At 42.3% G+C, this 9,419-nt stretch overlaps 1 pseudogene; it reads right to left on the reverse strand.

Annotated features, from left to right (window-relative positions):
- Positions 1 to 1,357: 1,357 nt before the first annotated feature.
- LOC101643604 lies at positions 1,358 to 1,880 on the reverse strand (annotated as a pseudogene).
- Positions 1,881 to 9,419: the final 7,539 nt, after the last annotated feature.

A 9,419-nucleotide genomic window follows, 5' to 3' on the forward strand; every position in this document is an offset into this window, starting at 1 on the left:
TTAGCTCTTTCCTCTATTTCCTTTTACTTTCCTCTTGTCTCACTATCATGTTCAGCCTTCATTTGTGTTTCAGTAATTCCTCTCAGTTACATTACCCTTGATCACACCCTACCAGACCTCCTACACCCTCCTCAGCACCGATTTGGATCACTTGTTGTTCCTTGTTGCTGTGTTTGTTAACACCACTTCCTCTCCCCCCAGCTCCCCCTCTCCCATGTGACCCCCGGAACCGTTGGTTCTGTTGTTTTCTCTTCCAGATTGTTTATCTAGCCTATCTCATTTAGACAGACCTGCAGAGACAATAACATGCTCAAAAACAAGACAGAGCAAAACAAAGCAACAAAAGAAAACAAAACAATAACAAAAAAGCCAATGACATTCTTTCTTTATGAGTCAAAGTAAAATGATATCTGGCTACCTAGTATGAAAAGACACGTTATTGATTGGTCAGGAACTTGTCATAATACATGAATAGCTGATCTTTGATGCCTAAAAGTAATAATGATTTTTTTTAAGCAAAGTAGCAAACATGTTTACAATGTGAATGCCATTGTCATAGTGGCGTGACACGGGAAAGCAGACAAGTAGCCTATTGGAGATGTGCACTGAGAAGGCCCGGAGACTACTTACTACGCTAGTGTAATGTACACACTAGCCAAAGCGTGTTGTCTATTGCTAAAACCAAGTTGTAAAGCAGTCCGTTCCACCAATCTGTTCATGATCCTCCAATGGCTTTGCATTCTAATTTGGTCTACACTGTTGGCACTAGTCATCTTGAATCTTCTGCTATTTGTTATATTTTTAAAATAAAATTTTAATTCTGCTAGATTTAGGTTAGTACATAATGTAAACTCTGAATCTAATTTCCCTTCAAAGTTTTACCTATTTTTAATCATCCTTTATTTAATAATGCTCTCTATCATTCCTTTTGTTTGTTTTGGCTTGGTTTCTTAGTTTTTTAAGTGTATTATTAATTGGGAGTTAATACATCTATCAAATCATTCCATAGTTCAGTCACATCAAGCAAAATTAGACAATTGCTCCCACAGTGTCTAACATTCTTTTTCTACATGGACTCCTTGATACTACTCCCCCACCCCCACCTCTTGTACCCCCACCTCCAAAACCCTTATTCTACTTGTTTATTCTACTCTCTATTGTGCTTGATGTGCTCTTCATCATAATCGTTTCTTCACATATGGAAGTAGATTTTGAAATCTACTTGGGACCGTTCACATTATTTTACATACTACAGCTTGGTAATGTGTTTGTGTTTTTTTTTTAAGAAACATCTTTATTAATACAGTATTTATTTGTCTTCCCTCTGTCAAACCCTGAGCCAATTTCGTTCCCTGGGCTGCCTGGGGAGGTGCAGGGAAAGCAACATATAGGGCAGACGAGACGTGGGACAGAGAACTAGGGGAGGTGAAGAAGGCTCCTTCACATGGTGAAGAGGATGAGGAAGGCCACCATCAGGCAGAAAAGCCCCATGGCCTCCGCGAGGGCAAAGCCCAGGAGGGCGTAGGAGAAGAGCTGCTGCTTCAGAGCAGGGGTCCTGGCATCACCAAGGATGAGGCTCCCAAACCCAGTCCCAGTGCCGGCTCCAGAGCCCGCCACTCCAACTGTGGCATCCCGGCCCCAGTGCACTTGGCGGCTGTGTCCATGTCCCCTGAGACGGTGCTGGTTTGGAAGCTGCGACTAGGGATGAGTGAGGTCAGGGAACGTGGGGCTGTCAAGCTGCTGAAGCGCTCGTCTGTCAGTGTCTCTGGCTGTTTCTGCACCAACACAGACAAGGGTCGGGTCAGCAGCTGGGAGGTGCTCCTGACCAGGGAGGGAGTGGAGACGAATTTGGCGCAGGCGTACATTGTTAGGGGATGAGGGGCAGTAAGTAGCAGGCGAGCTGCTCTGCAGAGAAGACAGAGACGGTAATGTGTTTTATTATCCTGCAGGCATAATCTTCCCTCGTGCACTGGCTCCCTTTGCTCTAAGATATTGAGATCCATTTATTCTTTCAGATAAACGAAATGTCATTTGAAAAAAAAGAGATGTCATTGGAAACTGTGTTGATAACGAGAGAAAAGACACTGCAAAGAGAGACCCAGAGCAAAAGCAAAAAGATCTCCCGATGACTAGATGCCCCTTAGACCAAAGCAATACTGTTTGTGATAGGATGGTCTTCATTCCACGCCACCCCCCCCCCCCCCCACCCCACCCCACCCCCACCACCACCCCCCACCCCCAACCCCCGGGCTCAGCAATCTGGAAATTGGATTTGACCTCTGAGGGTCAGAACCAACTGGATGGCAGTGAGTTTATGTTTGTTTTCTTTGGGTTATCAATTGATCTAGACAAGAGGCGGAGAGAATAAAAAATCATGAAAATCTTACAACCAAAAAACACGTAAATAGCCACAGCTTCCCCTGTCAAGTGAACCCGTCCCCCCCGTGGCTCTATAGAACACAGTAAAACTGCTTCTTAGTTTTTCTGAAACTACATCCGAGTGCCTAGCAAGTTTGAATTGCTAACCTTATGGTGGTTAGCCGTCTGTCACTTAACCCACTGTACCACCAGGACTCCCAAAACGACAGCCCATTGGAAATGTCTCTCCGTACAGCAAGCTGTCTTGTGATGGTCCTGTTGCTTATTCAATTTACTCTCAGAACGAGCCCTGGTAAACAGAAAGCATCTGCAGAGCCTCTGAAGCAAAATGACAATGCTTTCTCCTAAAGCTGGTATTTGCTTCCCACGTCCTACCACAGAAACCCTCTCTTCCACCGACTTTTGTAAAGCTCAAGCACTCTTTCGAAAACCTGGGTCAAGATTCAGAGAAGTTCCTCGTTTTAAAACTGGCACGTGTTGGTTTGGTTTCAGTTTGAGGTTTGGGAGTTTATAGAAACTCAAAACAAAGTGAAAGCTTTATAAATTTCCAACCCTCCATTTTATAAATTCTTTATGAGGCCCCTTGTTCTGTCCTGAACATTTTTTCAGACAAATTAAAAGTCAATGGGTTCTAATTATAACATAATGAATAAAGGAAAGAGATTTCTCATTTCACTATGTATAGATTTTCCACAGTCACACTGGAAGTAGTTATGAACTTGTTAGACGTTTGCAACATCTGTGGAGTATCACCAACAAGAAGACTGCTGTAAATACAGGCTGGTAGGGTGTGTGGTATCAGCCACTCAAAAGCCTGATTAGAGTGACTGTCAGTTGTGCGAGTTTTACGGAATTACTTCTGATAAAGTCCAGTTGAAGATAAAAGGACAATTTTCTCTTGATTTTTATGGTAACAGTATGCTTCAAAAAGTGAGTGTACAGAGAGCCCAAGTTGAGTTCTGGGTTTATGTCATCACATGAAACATACCTTAACCTTCTGAGTGCACTACAGAAGTACTGTAAATGCTTGACATCACAAAGGCCACCAAATATGGCATTCCCATTTTGACAATGACATGGGACACTGAATCTATCATGAGAGGCCTACATCTGTTTTACAGATAGGAAGACAGAAACAACAAATAGGAAGATGAAGTCACACAGACACACACACATATATATAAATACACACAAACATATAGAAGATTATCTGAAAGCAACTTCAATAAGGCATCCTCAATTATATCTGTAGCTACATAAATAAGATAGTGTCGCTAATAAGACCCTGTTATTTTTCTTTCTTATTACACACTATTTAGTTGGGTGTTTTGTTTTCTCAAATGAATCCTTTTTATGATGAATTGGGTGAAGGTTTACCGAGTAGTTCAGAGCTTTGCAGTCAACATTTCATATGCATGCTGGGTCAGCTCATCCCTTACCATCTTCTCAATGTACCATCACATATCCCACTTCCTCCCTATGGTTCCAGGCTCCATCCCTCCTTCTTTCCAATCTCTCTGAGCTTTGTCCTTGGGTAAATGCTTCCCTTTTGATCCTAAAATGGTTGATTATTCCAACAAGGAGGGGAGTTCAGTTCCAGACCTGAAAGTTGACCAAGGGCCATAGTCTTGTGGGTACCACCCGTCTCCACCCAACCAGTAAGTCTGAGCTCTTTAATGGTTTTGAGTTTTGTTCCACATTTTTCTCCCACGCTATGCAAGGCCGTCTAGTGTGATTCTTTGAAGAACAGCTGGTAGTGGTAGCTGGGCAGCATCTACTTCTGATCTCAGGGTTGTGGAAACTGATGTTCATATTGCCCAGGGATCGGCAAACTGGGGCTCAAGAGCCTTATGTGGCTCTTTCAGTAAATACATGTGGCTCTGAGGTAAAACTGAAAAAAAAAATTAAATGATATTATTCAGATAATGGTGATTTCAATTGTTTGTAAAAATATATTCATAGAGCTTGAACAAGTTTTAAATTACTGTGAGGAACAGGATTGGCTTTTCCGTCTCAAAGGTTGGCTGACTCCTAGCCTAACCCATCAGTCCATCGGACTAACTGGGAAAACCTGATCTTTCTCAGTGAAGCACTTCCAATCCTGGATATGTCCATAGAATGAGTGCTGTCTAATCTGAGGTAGAAAAAAAGTGCAGAATTTTTCCACAAAAAGCCATCATGCCACTTGAGAGCTAAAAAGTTCTGTTTAAGATAGAATTAAAAATGTTTAAACTACTAAATGATATGTCAATGAAATCCTATCATTTTCCAGAAGCTTAGAGTCAGGACTTCAGTCAGCCTAATAGCCATCTCTCTCCACCAGCATCTCAAATTTCTTCACACCATCCATGACAAGGGACCGCCAAACCTGCTTCACCTACTCGCAGTGCAATCCCTGCTGTTGAGGATGGCATTTCTCTGAATGCATCTGACGCTAATAAAGGGCTTCATTTCACTAATTCGGATTCTAGCTGAGAGCGAAGTGGAGCCATGAAGCCCAGAGCAAAAGTGGGTTTGCATCCTGGTTCTGCCATTCAGCAACCGTTTGAACTTGTTTCAAGTACGTAATCTCTCCGTCCCCCTGTTTCTTCACTGGGTAGGCAGGGATAGCAATAGTGCATCCAGCTCTAGTTTTGTATTGAGGGTGGTATGCTAAAAGTGTATTACACATTGTACTAACCACAAGGTCAGCCTCTCAAACCCACCAGTCACTCATCTCGAGAGCGATGAGGCTGTCTGTTCCAGTAAAGAGTTACAGCCTTGGAAACCCTGCGGAACCGTCTGCTCCCTCCTGCAGGGCTGCTGTGAATGGGAATTGACTACTGGAATAACCCAGCAGTACTTGGCTCGGCTATTGTGAGACTCAAATGAATCTATAAAGTGTTTGGAACAGCGCCTACAAGACAATAAGTACTACGTAACAGCAGGAATATCATCTTTGGGCTTCAATATGCTCTTTGAATATTAAAAACTCCCAGAATCCCGGTTAAGGATCTCACAGCCCTGCTACTATTTTGTACATTGTGTCTGATCAGGTTCTTTCCATTTGGATCAGGCTCCAATCTGTTAATAACTTTTGGAAATTTGAGGGGTCCTATATACTTTTGGAAGGAGCCTGGGGGGGCTGTGGGTTAGGCATTGGGGTGCTAACTGCAAGGTCAGAGATGAGGCTGTCTACTCCTGTAAAAATGAACAGTCTAAGAGATCTTATAGAAGGTCGCCATGAAACAGAATTACCTCGATGGCAGTGAAGATATATACTTTGGGATCTGTATCTCAAGCATGTCCTAATGTAGGAAATAAAGGAGGTGTTTCTACGGCAACTTAAATTCTACTTCTATTAACGTGTCCCTTGTAGAGGAAGTTTGAATCTTAGTTAACATTTTTTTTCTATTTATTTTTTGTTTGTTTCCTTTTATAAAAAATTAAAGATCATTGTATTGAGGGCAACTCTTATAAGAATCCAGACATCAATTGTATCAAGCGTATTTGTACATATGTTGCCATCATTCTTTTCTAGACATTTACTTTCTATTGAGCCCTTGCTATCAGCTCCTTTCTCCTCCCACCACCCTTGTGACCCCTGGATAAATTATAAATTATTATTATTATTTTCATATCTTACACCAACCACTGATTTCTAGATTGATTAGCTAAGCCCTCTGTAAGTTCCAGATTCTCCTAGCATGAGAGGGGTTCTTCCATGGGCGTTGTTCTAAGCTCTGAAATCTCTGCTTGGACCCCCTCGCCCAGGTCCAAGAGCCTTCTGCTGCTACAGTACTAAGCTATGACACGAGAAACCCGAAGCCAGTGGTGGGGTTCCGCTGATCAGAAGAACCAATATCTAACTACATGTTGAGTTCAGGGAACAGATTGTTAAGAAGGCGCCTGTCATTAGGGTTCTCTCTAAGGTGGAAGGCAGAGCAGGCACCCAGTGTGGGAATCACAAATATACCTTCCTTACTCTTTTTTAACGTTCATCTGCACAACAGCATATTCTAAGCAGCAATTGTAATGTTTGCTCTGTGCATAGGTATGACAATTTAGATGGAACTATGCTTGTATAATATTTATTTCCTACATCTAATAAAACTCATTCTACTACGTTTTTATTCCCTGAATTTGTTACTTCAGTAAACAAACATATAATATAAAGAGAAAAACTACCAAACGACCAGAGGGTGACAAGCTCTCATTTTTTTTGGCTTTATGTTATGCCCCAAATCCCCATAAGATATCATGAGTGAAACATGCACTTTCTGAAGGTGTTCAAAGAACTAAAAATATTGTCAGAACAATTGCTGTAAGTTCAGCAGAAGTGGAAAGGGGTTTTTCAAAGATGGACATAATATGTTCAGGAAAGAGAAATCACCTATTTCTAATGAAGCAAACACAATGACTGTTGTCTAATTAACCTGTCTCTAAAGGAATGGGATCCTATTCCTATAGCAAAAAAATGATTAAGTTAGATAAATGAACGGATCAAAGCAAAGAATATTACAAGTGAGAGTACCAATCAAAATAATCTAGTTTTATGTAACTCTTTTATTTTTCAAACAGTTAAATAAACTACCTTTGGTATGTCTTTTTTTATACTTAAAATGGTCATGAGGGGAGCGAACCAGTTGTTTAATTATTTGAATCCTACCACTGTCTGAGACACACAGACAACATTTAGACCTCTTCATCAGGCCAATTTGGAGGGGTGGGGCAGGGACCCTGGAGCTTGTCACCTCCTTACCCCCATTGCCAGGTACTACCCAGAACAGGAGCACAAGTCTCTGTTATTCTCCTTCTCAAAATGTACCCACTTTCTTCAACCCTCACGACACTGCCCCATAAACCCAGTAGATGCTGTTCTGCCCCCACTAAATCTCTCCTGCCTTCAGGTGCCAGGAAAACTGTGGCCACCTCTACCACGGAGCTGTGGGCTCCAGGGCATCATGCATTCTTCCGAACAGGCCTTGGCTGCTTCGAGAAATCAACAGTTATGCATTGAACCTCACATTAACATCTGTTTTCTCCTATGCCACCCTTCTCTGAGCGCACAGAGATGGAAGAGGTAGATAAATAGAAGATAAAAGTTAGAAGTAATAGAAATCTTGAGGAATATATCATTTGGAAGAATTATAAAATGTCTCACCATATTTGCTTTCTTGGTAACACAAGTGCTAGGAATTATGCTGGCTTCTTGGGAGACAGAGGTGAATAAGATACGGGCCTACCCCTCAAGCACCTTATCACTCAAGTAGGTCTTCTCCCCAATCCCTTCCGTTTTGTGTCAGAGAAAGTGCTTTCTCTGCTCTTTTACTTTACCTTTCACCCTGTCCCACTTCAACACTCTTGCCTTCCAGTTTTCAGTGCCTCCAACACATCCATCACAACTGTAGGTCCAATATGATCATTCTTTTATATGTGACTTTGTAGTGTCCGCCCTCATTTTCAGGACAAATAGACCAGGCAGGATGCTTAGACCTCAAAAACAATATTTCCTTCCATTTGCAAAACAAATCTATTAGGACAGCAGTATAGTCTCTGCATTATATAAATAAGGAAGCTAGGGCTTAGGGAGTTTAAGCCATCCTGACCAAATTCACAGAACTAGGAGAACCAAGACTTAACACCAGCTTTCTCATCTGGAGATCCTCTGTTGTTAATATGATCCATCATGTGCTAGTCTTCTTCATGAGCTTCCCTGCTTGTGTTAAGAAGTAATCTGGAGTAAGATCCCTTACTATTACTATCCTATTACTCGGATGGGAAACAGTGTCACCGTAGATGTCTGTCCATGTTCATCTTCAATATAAAAGAAGGAAGGAGGAGGAGCACACTTACCTCGTCGGCCAAATGGGCCAGTCAAATGGACCGTGGCAGTCGATGGGTGTCAGATTCTGAGCAAATTATCCTCACATATAATCCATGATCTACAGGACTGAGGGGCTCACACTGATGCTGCCTGCTCTGGCCCAGGGGCTCCATCACTGTGAGAGCAGACCAGAAGCCCCAGTCTCCTGAGTGCTCCGTCCACCGAGCACTCGTGCGCAGTATGCGTCCACTAAACGAAATGAACGGAACCCTTCTCATAAGGTACCCTTAACACTTTTGGACGTTTTAAAATATAGCAATTAGTCACATCTCTAGGAAACGTGGTACAGTTAAATGGCGATTCACAGGCAGACCTCAAAAACACCGGAATGGCTTCTGACTGAAAATCTCACTCAAATTTCTTTTTTTCCCAAGTGGTTTCGCTATTCGGGTGGACTTAATGGTTTTGCTTTCTCACTTTTCTTCAAAATCCATTCCATCTCACTACTGCAATGTTTTGCAGCCCCTTTAAACCCATGACTTCTTTAGATAAACCTGAAAATCTCATGACACCATCCCTTCAGCCCCCAACTCCCATCTCAACCAGTGAGATATGTATAGTAAAAGAAAGTAATTCTACTTCCTGCATGTCACCGCTGGACAATAGCTATTTTTTTTTTGAAGTTGTTATAAGAAGTGTTTTGCTTTCTTTCCAATTATAGGGGAAAATGTTAATACTATTTTTGTTCAAATGATATATGAACCCCTCCACACATACGCACAAGCCGCTCCTCCCATCACCCATGAACCCAGCTGTATGTTTTCACTTGTTAACAATGCATGGTCTACTTTTGTGCAACATTTCCGGCCTATTTTAAACTCTAAATGAGCTGCTTATTGTATAGCGTGAGTCAATTTCAGTTCATAGCAACCTGGTGGGACACAATAGCGTCCCCCCACCGTGTCCTCCTCGTGGTCATCTGGAAGGGAGCAGGCTGCCCCTCCTTTCATTCTCAGAGGTGCTCATGGGTTAGCAGCGGAGCCCTCGAGCCCTGAATGGGTCTACAATAGCCCAGGTAGTCAGAGCATTTCCTATTCAAAATCAAGTTTCTAACTGAAAAGGAAGTCAAGGGATAGAAATGAAATGCACAGGCCACAGGCTCTCCCTAGTGAACATTTTTTATTCTGAATGGTTGGTTCCCCAAGCCCTTAGGTAGTTATGTGTCCCCTCCCAG

The sequence above is a fragment of the Echinops telfairi genome, unplaced genomic scaffold, assembly GCF_000313985.2.
Source record: "Echinops telfairi isolate 266 unplaced genomic scaffold, ASM31398v2 ScPeMD7_7420;HRSCAF=8458, whole genome shotgun sequence".
NCBI lineage: Eukaryota > Metazoa > Chordata > Mammalia > Afrosoricida > Tenrecidae > Echinops > Echinops telfairi.